Genomic DNA, 12,976 nt, shown 5'->3' with positions numbered 1-12,976 from the left:
TTTTTTCTCTGTTTGCTTAATTTTTACTTTATAGGCATGGATTCTTGTTTTGGGAAAATGTACAAAATTTGATACATAATTTAAATCCCTGAAGTCTTCATATCTTGAGGAACTTAGGACCTCGTCATATCCATTTCTCTAGGCTGGGCCCCCTGCTTTGACCACACCCTCTCCTATCTACCCATTTTGGGTAGGTTCCTAAATCCTACCAAGTAAACCCCCAAATGGGTTCTGTTTCACATCAACTACATACCCAAAAGGCATCAAATTTCATCATAGCTTTGTTGGCATCTAACATGTGACTGTCTTAGGAGAAAAAACCCTTTATTTCCTGTGCTGTGTGCTTTGCATAGGCCCTGGGACTAAGACCACATGTCTTTGAGCCTGTGTTGTCAGGCTACCTTCTTGGTCAGGAAATCTTTTTACAGTTTATTGAAATCACTCTTGCTACTTCTTCAAGACTGATTTTCATTTTGACTGTCTTTCCCCAAATCTTTATAATTGCATAGTGTGAGCGAGTGAGAACTGTGGCTTATCACAGCCTTGCAGTGAAGGCAGCAGAAGCTGCTGCCGGATGCTGCAGAATCTATTTGATAATGAAAAATCCAGATCCGGACAGATGGATGTTATATTTGGAGGAAACGCCATCACATGACCAAGGTTCCTGCTCTAAGGAGAGAACATACAGATGTTCACATACCAGAGAAGCCATGGTGCTTCCAAAGGGATAAAGCAGCACTTTATTATTTTTCTTCCTTCACAATCTTAAGGCTATAAAGAAAACACAAGGAACATTAGGGTTCCGAATCAAAATGAAATGAGACTCAGTTGCAAGGAAACAAACTTTATCTGTATCCTAAATTGCAATAAGTGTCTTTTTTTCCTACTGATATTACAACCATGCATAGAAAAATGACACGTACATAGAAAAGGACACTTTTTCTATGCATGATTGTAAAATGCATAGAAAGAGGCAGCAGGCAGGGAGAGAATGGTGTTTATTCAGTTCTTGTTTAAAATGACGTTTATCTTTAGAGGAGGCAAACACTGGGATCCATATTATTATGATCTTACCGTGATTTCAACAGAGCATTTCACACCTACTAAAAAGCTCTGGTATTGAAACATGTTTGAGTAAAAACAGGAGTTTTCCTTCCCTGCATTCCTTTCTTCCTTCTGGCTTTCCTCTTTTCCTTCCTTCCTTCCTGCTTGCATCCTTGGCCAAGAAACATTAGGTGTCACAGCAGGACCTAGGGGGATTCTACCAAGATTAAACTCAATTGTATCAATATTTGGGCCGGGCGTGGTGGCCCATGCCTATAATCCCAGAACTTTGGGAGGCCAAGGCAGGCAGATCACCTGAGGTCAGGAGTTTGAGACCAGCCTGACCAACATGGTGAAACCTCATCTCTACTAAAAATGCAAAGTTAGCTGGGCATGGTGGCACACACCTGTAATCCCAGATACTCGGGAAGTGACAAAGTGAGATTCCGTCTCAGAAAAAAATTCTACCAATATTTGTTGGTTATTTGCTCTGTACAGGGGCAAGTCCCATGCACACAAAAGGATGAAATAAACATATATCCACCCTTAAGAATCTTGAAGTTTAAGAAGGACAAAATCAACTGGGCATGGTGGTTCATGCCTATAAGTCCTGCACTTTGAGAGGTTGAGGTGGGAGGATCACTGGAGCACACAAATTAAAGACCAGCCTGGGCAATACAGTGAGATTTCATCCTACAAAAAAGTTAAAAATTAGCCGAGCATGGTGGTACACCTGTAGTCTCAGCTACTTGGGATGCTGGATTGGGAGAATCACTTGAGCCCAAAGCTAGAGGTTACAGTGAGCCAAAGATCATGCCACTCTAGCCTGGGCCACAGAGCGAGACCTTATCTGAAAACAAAAACAAAAACAATAGCAAAACAAAACAAAACAAAAAAAACAAAAACAAACCCCAAAACCAAAAAACATAAACAAGAAAACAGATCACAAATTACTGCAGTATAAAGGAGAGCAATAAAAATGTGACCATTATGGTATGGGCCCTGAAAGAGAGGAGATCTTCACGTAATGCATTAGACCTTGAAGGATGAAGGGCCTTTAGACCAACAGAGGTGTGCAGTAGAGTCACATAACAGGGTTTTGAATGGACTCACTGGGTTCATTGAAGCCACCTTTGAACAGTTGTTGAGTTTGACTGCTCATGGATGGTGGCAAGTATTAAGCATCAGCTTCAAATCTGAGAGGTTAATTTTTCTCATATGCCACAAGGAAGAAACTAATTTTTGAGGGAAGGTTTAAATGGAACCCAGAAATCCTTCAGACCCCCTCAGAAACTTTGCTTAAGCTTTTGGCATCTTAGGAATTTGCTTGGCCTATTTTGTAAAGTCCAACCCTAGAAATTTGATAGAAAATGACAGTGTAAAGAGACAACCCATCATGGTGGTACAATGGGCCAAATTTGTTTGCTGTACTTGGCCTGAACTTTGAAAAATAATGGAAAAACAGGCTTGTGTGATTGTGTATGTAAATATTTTGATCAGACTTATTAAAACTTCTTTGACTAGAATGATCATATTTTTCAAAATGAAAAGTCCTGTCACTAGATCCTCGGAAACCTGGATTATTTTTCCATTACCAGTTCTCTCTCACATGTCAAAATGAGTCACTCTAAATTCCTCTACTTCATTTTCCCCATATTTTATGTATCATGAGGGTGAAATAAACTTGCTAAAAAGAAGTGCTGAAAATGTGCAGATGTGTTAATACAGCCTCTGTTCTACCTACTTGCAGTGTGTCCTCTTCATATCTAGTATTTGCAAGAAAGTTAGGCTCCCAGTGCAGATGTGAAGGTAATGGGAACAACCAAAGTTCAGAAATGGTATCAATGGACAAAAATACGAGAACTGAAAACAGGGTGAACATCTGGGAGATAATGATAGGTGAGAGATTGCCAGAAAAATTTGAAAAATACAAGGAACTAAGACTGGTTAAGCTCAGAAATACCAGCAAACAGAAACCAAGAAGAGAGACTGTCAGAGGAGAAGGTGGGGAAGAGCCCAGAAAGCACATCATCAGATGTCCCTTCATTGTTACTCTCTTCTCTAAGCAGTGCTACTCAATCAGGGCAATTTTGCTTCCCAGAGGACATTTGGCAATATCTGGAGATACGTTTGATTATCACAATTTATGCAGGGTTGAGGGGTACTGCTACTGGTATCTAATGAGTGGAGGAAATGAGGCAAGATTTTCTTCTTGGTCACTTTGCAAGATGGGGACCTCTGGCCAGTGATGTCCCACCCGGGCCTTGCCTGACCATGTTACCTGCTACAGGAGATGGCTCACCCACTCAGTCCACCCAGGTTGAGTCTGGCCTATGCACTAATTCCTGATTCTTGTCCCATGCCCAAGAAGAATGAAGATGCCCTGACAATTGAAAAGTGAGCAATGCAGGGAGTTTTACTGAGTGAGGAAACAGCTTTCAGTACAGCGGAGACACCAAGGTGGTCCCCCTACCTGAAGGCAGGAAAGTCCCCCTAATATGACTGAGTCCAGGGCTTTTATGGGCTCAGAATGGGGGAGAGGCAGGTCATAGGTAGTGTTAGAAAAGGCAACATTCCACTGGCTACAAGGCATTATTCAGAAATAATCAACTGGGGCTGGGCACAGTGGTTCACACCTATAATCCCAGCACTTTGAGAGGCCGAGGAGGATGGATCACCTGAGGTCAGGAGTTCAAGACCAGCTTGACCAACATGGTGAAACTCCATCTCTACTAAAAATACAAAGTTAGCCATGCGTGATGGTGCATGTCTGTAATCCCAGCTACTCGATAGGCTGAGGCAGGAGAATCCCTTGAACCTGGGAGGCAGAGGTTGTGGTGAGCCAAGATTGTGCCATTGCATTCTAGCCCAGGCAACAAGAGTGAAACTTTGTCTCAAAAAAAGAAAAGAATCAATTGGAAAGGGCAGGCAAATGGGAACAGAAATTCTCACTGTGGGTCACGGGTTTCACCTAGGACCAGCAGTCTGGTCTTTCGGCCTTCAGGCTGTTTTTCGCTTGAAGATGGAGTTCCACTGGGGGCCTGTCCCTGTGCATTTGGCTACCTCCTGTCACTATCAGCAAGAGATGCTGCTAAACATTATACAGTTCACAGGACAGACAATAAAGAATTATCTAGCCTAAAATGTCAATAATGCCAAGATTGAGAAACCTTGCTCTAGACTATCTGTAGTTACCAACATCAATTCTTTATCATACTTATCGTTGTTAATCTGATTATAAAAAGTAATCAGTAACACATAAAAAGTAATATATGTTTAATCTGGAACATTTTATCAACATATTAAATAAAATTTTACTGTCATCCCATCAATTACGTCATAGAAGGCCATAGTCTATTGTCCCCAGGGCTGAAAGTTGTGGAATCAAATGCCAAATGAACCTCAACCGCTGCCAAACACCAATGCACGTTGTGCAGACACTTTGAAGAGCATATAAAGTCCATACCTTTCCTTTCTCTAATTGCTTAATCCAGCAGGAAATACTTTGGCACTATTTTTATAGAAAAAAAATTGTAGCCAAAGTCTTTCCAGAAAAAACGTAATTTAATAACATGTTGAAGGGAAAGGAATTTTTTTGAAATGTTGAAATAAAATGAAATTTGTTTCAAAAGAAAAGTGGAGGTCTTGGAAGCCTGCACCTGGTGCCTATGCCCAGCACCTGCTGAAGAGCCATGAATGGCACCATAATCAGTGGCAAGATCCGGAGAGCCATTAAGGGGAAAATTGCAGAAATTAGAAACTGCTAGGGATGAAAAGCATCCTGATTTCATTACAGTGATGGAGGCTGAGAAAAGTCAGGATGGCAAAGGACTTCCCACATGAAGGAACAATTTGGTTCAGTTTAGCGTGTTTCCAGATGTCTGTACCACAGACCAACATGTAGGCATTATGTCTGAAAAGAGAATGTGGTGTGACTAGGACAGATGGCTGGTACTGCACTGAGAAGAAGGGTACAAACTTGGGAGTCAGGCTGCCTAGGTTTGAATTCTTTTTTCCCTTGACTAGCTATGTGACTGGAGCAATTTATTTGTTTATTTATTTTAATATTTAAAATTTTTTTTTTTTTTTTGAAATAGAGTCTCACTTTGTAGCTCAGGCTGGAGTGCAGTGGGGCTATCTGGGCTCACTGCAACCTTTCTCTCCTGGGTTCAAGTGATCCTCCTGCCTCAGCCTCCAGAGTAGTGGGGCTACAGATGTGCACCATGCCCAGTAATTTTTTCAGAGCAAATTATTTAAACTCCTGTGCCTCATCTGTTAAATGGATTTTTAAATTTGTTTGTTTGCTTAATAGAGATGGGGTTTCGTCATATTGCCCAGGCTGGTCTCGAACTCCTGAGCTCAAGCAATCCACCCACCTCAGCCTCCCAAGTGCTGGAACTACAGGCATGAGCCACTGTGCCCAGCCTGAAATATATGCTCACTAGAATTTTTGTTGTTACTGTGAGGCTTTGCAGCAGAACATTATAAGTATTCTGGCCCAACATCTCAGCATCCCTTTGTCATTTTCTTCGCATCCCTTCTCCTGCTCCTGTATTTTTGCTCGGTGAGCCCATTATCCCATAGGGTCAGAGAGCCGGAAGTGCCTGACGGTTTACCTTATTCTGGTTTTTAGCCAATGACTGGCAGGGACCTGCATTTGAAAGCTCAGAAACCAAGAGCTGGGGCATAAGGTACATTCTAGGACTCCTCTGGGAGATTAGACTGAAGCCACCTCTCTGTGGGATATTGCCTGAAATTGCAACTATTTTGCTTTTTTTTTTTTTTTTTTGTCTTTGCTTCCTGCTTCCCCCACTCTCTTACAGGTTACTCCCAGAAGCATTGTCTTAATAAATCACTTGTACTTGAATCTTGTCTCCAGGCACTAGATGAGTTAATACACATAAAGTGCTTAGAACAATGCCTGGCACATAATGAGAATTTAATAAATGTTAACAGCTATTGTATTTATTTTTATTAAACGCTTACTTTGTTCCAAGTACTATGTCTCCTGCACTCAATTTATCATTTAATCTTATCCAAATCTATTTTCCTTTCATGAGAGAAGGAAAAGCTGGAGACATAGGCCAAGCTTGAATTGGCAGGAGACAACCAGGGGTCCAATACCAGTGCAAGAATTAAATATCCAAAGAAGAAGCACAGGAGAACCAAATTTCAAGTAATGATGCCATTGACAGCCTGCATTTACAAGTGGGATAGGGTGTGGGTGAATCAATAGGCAGGCTCATAAATGCCGATGACACCTGTACAGTTGAAGTTACTCTTCCCTGAGACAGATGAGAAAAGGAAGTCGCAGGATGCAAAGTTACCAGATGAGGGCCACACAGCCAGGAAGGGTTCTGATCTGAGACCACGTTCTACCCCATTCCCCCTTTCTGGCTGCGGGCTCTTGGCTTCCCGTGAGCATATTATGGGTCAAGACCTGGCCAGGCACGGTGGCTCATGCCTGTAATCCCAGCATTTTGGGAGGCTGAGGCGGGCAGATTACCTGAGGTCAGGGGTTTGAGACCAGCCTGGCTAACATGGTGAAACCCTGTCTCTACTAAAAAAATACAAAACCTAGCCGGGGGTGGTGGTGCACGCCTGTAGTCCCAGCTTCTTGGGAGGCTGAGGCACGAGAATAGCTTGAACCCATGAGATGGAGGTTGCAGTGAGCCGAGATCACGCTACTGCACTCCAGCCTGAGCAACAGAGCAAGACTGTGTCTCAAGAAAACCCAAAAACAAAAACAAAACAACACAACAACGACAAAAACCAAACACTGCTAATGTCCCTAAATGGAAGTGAAAGGTGCTTATGAAATAAGCAAAGGGTTGGAATACATTCTCAGAAGCAAGGAGCCACCTACTTCTGTCTCCCAAACCTGCACTGAGGCCACTCTCCACAATGACATTTAACAATTATTTAAAGCCTTATACTATTTTTTGCCTTTTACTGCTTGCTTGTCATGTCTTCTCAATTAAATGGCCTGTTCTTCAAAGGGAGGAGCTCTATTTTATGGTTTTTAGAAATCACCCATGGTAGTTAACACTAGGCCTTCTACATAGTGAGTCCTCAACAGTGTTTAATTCATTTATTTTTTCACTATAGAGGTTCAGCCTACAAAACTTAACACACACACACACATACAAACACAAACAAACAAAAAACAACATGAGTTGTCAGTGTTTATTTACAATGTGACAAAGCCAAAACCACATTTTACAACCCTGATCCCCATCTCTCCTTAACTACTCTCGGTTCTTCACAGCATTTAAAACTAGATGCTTCTTATTCTTCCCGTCTCCTCAGAAATGTTTTTATGTTGAACCCCAGGCATGCTTGTAACCCCAGCTACTAGGGAGGCTGAAGTAGGAGGATCTCTTCAGCCCAGGAATTTGAGAACAGCCTGAGCAATACAGTAAGACCTTCATCTGTTAAATAAAACAATAATAATAAAGTTTCTATAGATGGTCGACCAAGACAACAAAAGTAGTTTGCATCTCTCCATCTACCCACCTTCCCTCCCTAGCAACCTGAGTGGATATATAGAAAGTCGCTTCCCCCAGGGACAAATAAATGGAAACATAATGCGTTTAACAAAACATTTGAGTTGGCAATCAGTGTTTCCTATGCATTGCACTGCCTCTAACCAGTTGCACGATCGTGTGGAAGTCACTAGTGTCTCTGGAACTCATCCACAAAATGAAAGAATTGGACTAAATCTTTTCTATCCAATAGAAAGCTCTAGCAGCATATGGTTATTTAAATTTAAATGGATTTTTTTTTTTAAAGTTTAAAATTCAGTTTTTCAGTCACATTAGCTACATTTGAAGAGTTCAGTAGCCACCTGTATCTAGTGGTTACAATCCTGGACAGTGAAGATATGGAATATTCCTATCACTGCAGATAGTTCTATTAGACAGCATGAGACTAATGAACTCACAGGTCTTTTCCAGCTGTAAGGCCCAAAGACTTAATCTAGGGTAAGAAAATGGGCTCGTTGTAGACTAAAAACATGAGCAAATGAGTCCAGGTACGGTGGCTCATGCCTGTAATCCCAGCATTTTGGGAGGCCGAGGCAGGTGGATCACTTGAGGTCAGGAGTTCGAGACCAGCCTGGCCAACATTGCAAAACCCCGTCTCTACTAAAATACAAAAATTAGCCGGATGTGGTGGCGAGCGCCTGTAATCCCAAATCCCAGCTACTGGGGAGGCTGAGGCAGGAAAATTGCTTGAACCCAGGAGGCAGAGGTTGCAGTAAGCCTAGGTGGCACCATTGTACTCTAACCTGCGCGTCAGAGAGAGACTCCGTCTCAAAAACAAAACAAAACAAAATTAGTAAGTTAATTCAACTTGAGTAATTTAACATAACTGTGGAGAGAAAATGGCCGTGTAACATGGAACTGTCAACATACAGACTGCGTGCTGATCAGATACGATGTTTCATGTCTGCATTGGGTCACCACTGGCTGCTTATATTATGGTACTGTGACCAGTTTAGCGGTATATTTCTCACTGGCTGTTACTAGACACAAAACTTCTCTTTTGAGGCTGCACCCAATAATGCTGTCCAAGACCAGGCATAGCTCAGGCCAGAAAATTGACTCCCAGCCTCTGAGTTCACAGGTTGCCTTCACTATCCAAAGCATGGGTTCTTTTTTTTTTTTCCCCCTATTCATTTTTTCTTTACTTTAATTAATTAATTATCTTCAACTTTGTTTTAAGTTCAGGGGTATATGTGCAGGATGTGCAGGTTTGTTACCTGCAAACATAGTGGTTTGCTGCACAGATAATCCTATCACCTAGGTATTAAGGCCAGCATCCATTAGATATTCTTCCTGATGTCCTCCCTCCCCCTACCACACTTCCTGACAGGCCTCCGTGTGTGTTGTTCCCCTCTATGTCAACATGTGTTCTCATCATTCAGCTCCCACTTAGAAGTGAGAACATGTGGTGTCTGGTTTCCTGTTCCTGTGTTAGTTTGTTGTGGATAATGGCTTCCAACTTCATCTATGTCCCTGCAGAAAACATGATCTCATCCCTTTTTATGGCTGCACACTATTCCATGGTGTATATGTATCACATTTTCTTTATCCAGTCTGTCATTATTGGGCATTTAGGTTGATTCCATTACTTTGCTATTGTAAATAGTGCTGCAATGAGCATATGCATGTATGTATCTTTATAACAGAATAATTTATATTCCTTTAGGTAAATACCCAGTAAAGGGATTGCTGGGTCAAACAGTATTTCTGCCTGTAGGTCTTTGAGGAATCTCCACACTGTCTTCCACAGTGGTTGAACTAAGTTGCACTCCCACCAATGGTATAAAAACGTTCCTCTTTCTCCACAACCTCACCAGCATCTGCTGTTTTTTGACCTTTTAATAATAGTCATTTTGACTGTTGTGAGACGGTATCTCATTTTGATCTTGATTTACATTTCTCTAATGATCAGTAACGTTGAGCTTTTCTTCATACGTTTGTTGGCCACATGAGTCTTCTTTTGTGAAGTGTCTGTTCATATATTTTGGCCACTTTTTAATGGGGTTGTTTTTTTGTTGTAAATTTGTTTAAATTCCATGTAGACTCTAGATATCAGACCTTTATCAGATGTATAGATTGCAAGCAAAAATTTTCTCCCATTCTGGAAGTTGTCTGTGTACTCTGATGATAATTCCTTTTGCTGTGCAGGAGCTCTTTAGTTTAATTAGATCCCATTTATCAATTTTTGCTTTTGTTGCAATTGCTTTTGGTGTTTTCATCATTAAATCTTTGGCCATGCCTATGTCCTGAATGATATTGGCTAGATTTTCTTTTAGGGTTTTTATAGTTTTGGGTTTTACGTTTAAGTCTTTAATCTATCTTGAGTTAATTTTTGTATAAGGTATAAGGAAGGGGTCTAGTTTCAATTTTTTGCATATGGCAACCCAGTTATGCTTGCACTATTTATTGAATAGGGAGTCCTTTCCCTATTGCTTGTTTTTGTCAAGTTTGTCGAAGATCAGATGGTTATAGGTGTATGGTCTTATTTCTAAGTTCTCTACTCTGTTCCATTGGTCTATGTGACTGTTCTTGTAGCAGTACCATGCTGTTTTGGTTACCATAGCCTTGTAGTATAGTTTGAAGTTGAGTAGCATGATGCCTTCAGCTTTGTTCTTTTTGCTGAGGATTATCCTGGCTATTTGGGCTCTTTTTTGATTCCATGTGAATTTTAAAATCATTTTTTCTAATTCTGCAAAGAATGTCAATGGTAGTTTAATGGGAATAGCATTGAATCTATAAGTTACTTTGGGTAGTATGACCATTTTCATGATATTGATTCTTACTATCCATGAGCATGGAATGTTTCTTCATTTGTTTGTGTCCTCTCTGATTTCTTTGAGCAGTGGTTTGTAGTTCTCTTTGAAGAGCTCCTTTGCTTCTGTAGAGCATGGGTTCTTGAACCGAATGGTGAAATGATCTTCATCATGATTGTGAGGAGTGTTGGCAGTGTGTTACTAAATAAAGTACCAATGCTTGCATTCCATTTATTCTTATATTATTGTTGTTATTTATTAATAATACATTGCTATTTATTGAGTGTTTATGGTGTTCCAGAGACTGTGGTCAATAGCATATATCTCAGAGCTCATTCATTTCTCAAGACAACTCCATGAGTAGATGTAGATGTACTCTGCCACTGCTCTAACTCCAAGGAAGATGTACAGGCCCATCAAAAGTTCTCCACACCTCTCTAAACCCTTCTGGTGTCTACGACCTCACCTTCTATCATAAGAGGGGGAGCTTGTGAGTCCAAGTGGAACATGTCACATGAGCCCTGCATATGTCTTGAGGCCAGATAGATATCACTTCTGCTAGATGATGATCAAGCTGGATGCTGAGGATGAGCTGTTCCCTCAAGACACCATCAGGCAGAACAGCTAGCCCAGCTCCTCAGCACAGACAATGCTTCTCAACAACAATACTGTTGTTATTTATTGTTGTTGGTGGTAGTAATAGTCGTAATAATACTGCTATTATATTAATATTGGTACTTCTTTTTTATTAGTAACTCATTTTTTGCATTTCAGGAATCTAATCTAGTCTGTGTATGAGTGTTGTGAAGAAGTTAGGATAAAGATTTGCTCTGATTAATCATGACTTCCTTCGTGCCCTCACCCCACACTACTTCCAAACATATATGTTTCAATTATATTTTACAACTGTGGAAACTGAGGCTCAAAGAGGTTAGGAACTGTGTCCAAGTGGATTCCTCTGGTAAGATTTCGCTCATTCTCTGCATTCGTATATGCTTTCTTGAATGTCTTGAATGGGAGGGAAAGGGACAAAGGGAACACCTGAGGATGCCACATAATCCGAGGACGGCTCAACGTAGGGTGTTGGGCATGTGGACTTCTTCAGTCCTGTATATCATGCTGAAAAATACAATTTCTGGAAATGGTAATGTGTCACTATCAAGACTGTCTCACAGGCAGTGATGTGGAGTCACTACCGGCTAAGGAACAAAAAAAAAATTCAACCGAATAGCCTGTCATCCAGTCGGGAAAGACAATTACATAGTTCAGTGTGGCTCCTCTCCAGGATCCACTTGTTTATTTTGCTCTAAATAAACACACTTCAAAAGCCCTAAACAGTCAGAATTATCTTAATGGCGAGAGGAAGGTAGAGTTAGGATTTGTGACAATTATCTGAAAAATGCCCCCTCAGGCTGGAAGGCTGGCCTGGACTTTGGGCTTCAGTGGTACTCCAGGGACCTTGGATCAAGTTCAGAACAATTTCCTGAGTAGGCCTGGTCCCTGAGGCCTATTCCTCATTCTGTCATTTTAACCAAGCGGTCTGCATTGCTTTCTTTCTTGGATTGGCCAAGGGCTACTTTCCTTGTCACTAAGAGCAGGGTGATAAAGTTCAGCCTGCATATTTTTAAAGTGTGTATTTCTTGTAAGGGCTGAGGGAACTGTAGGGTGTGGCTTCCTCAAAATTTACTAGAATGTAGAACTTAACGGCTTGGACTTGTGGATCAGAAGACCAGGGTGTAAGTCTAGTGTCCCTCTGTCTCTCAGCTATGTGACATGGGACAAGTCATGCTACTTCTTTAAGTCTCAGTTTCCCCATCTTTCAAGTGGAAAGAATAAGAGTATCCTTCTTGTAGAGCAGGTGGGAAGGAGGATTCAATGAACAAAGGTGCTTGGCACAGCGCCTGGCATGTAGTAAAAGCAGGGTTGACATTGGCGGGCCTCAAATATTCAAAGTCTGTTGTCAAAATATTTAACAACTGACATGGTGAGGGCATGGACTAATCAGAGGGCATGCTGTTTTGGCCAGTATTCATTCTGATTGGTTGATACCTGTGCTGTTTCAGTTGTTAAATATTTTGAATATCGCTCCTGGTATAATTATTCAATAAATGTTAACTCTGATTATTATTATGATTATTTTACACAAAATGTGTTTATTGAGATGGTTTCCCACTCATCTTGATTCAGAGTGCTTTTAGTGCTGTTTCCTTCTGAAGGAACATTCTTCTGTAAGCCTTGCTTTTACTCCTGCAGGCTGGCAGAGGACAGTGGGGCAGACAACACACAAATCTACCATTTGTGCATGGCTAAAGACCTGTAGTGATTTTATAGCATCCTAGGCATTTCACATCCATGAAGTAGGAATTGAGGCTCTGCACCACGCATTTCTTCTTGTGTTTCCTCTTCTCTTCTGGAGAGGGATGAAGGAGATCCTTTGCAAGGGGCACGTTCTTGTGGGTAGGTCGTCACCACTGGAAAGGCAACTCTGATTATTATTATTGCTGTTCTCACAAGGAAGGGAATCAGCAATTGAGGGGAGAGGACATCCTGCACGATCTGTTCCCATATGTTGTATGCTGTATTCCTGAGTTCCCCATCCTCACTCTCTCCCTGTTGCTGAGAAGAAACAGCTTC

General features: G+C 41.3%; 1 pseudogene; it reads right to left on the bottom strand.

Moving 5' to 3' along the window:
• Positions 1 to 12,536: 12,536 nt before the first annotated feature.
• LOC112427895 (small ribosomal subunit protein eS27-like) lies at positions 12,537 to 12,696 on the bottom strand (annotated as a pseudogene).
• Positions 12,697 to 12,976: the final 280 nt, after the last annotated feature.

The sequence above is a fragment of the Macaca nemestrina genome, chromosome 2 (assembly GCF_043159975.1).
Source record: "Macaca nemestrina isolate mMacNem1 chromosome 2, mMacNem.hap1, whole genome shotgun sequence".
NCBI classification, from domain to species: Eukaryota; Metazoa; Chordata; class Mammalia; order Primates; family Cercopithecidae; genus Macaca; species Macaca nemestrina.
The sequence above is the reverse complement of the archived record's forward strand: the minus strand, read 5'-3'. Positions and strand labels throughout refer to the sequence as shown.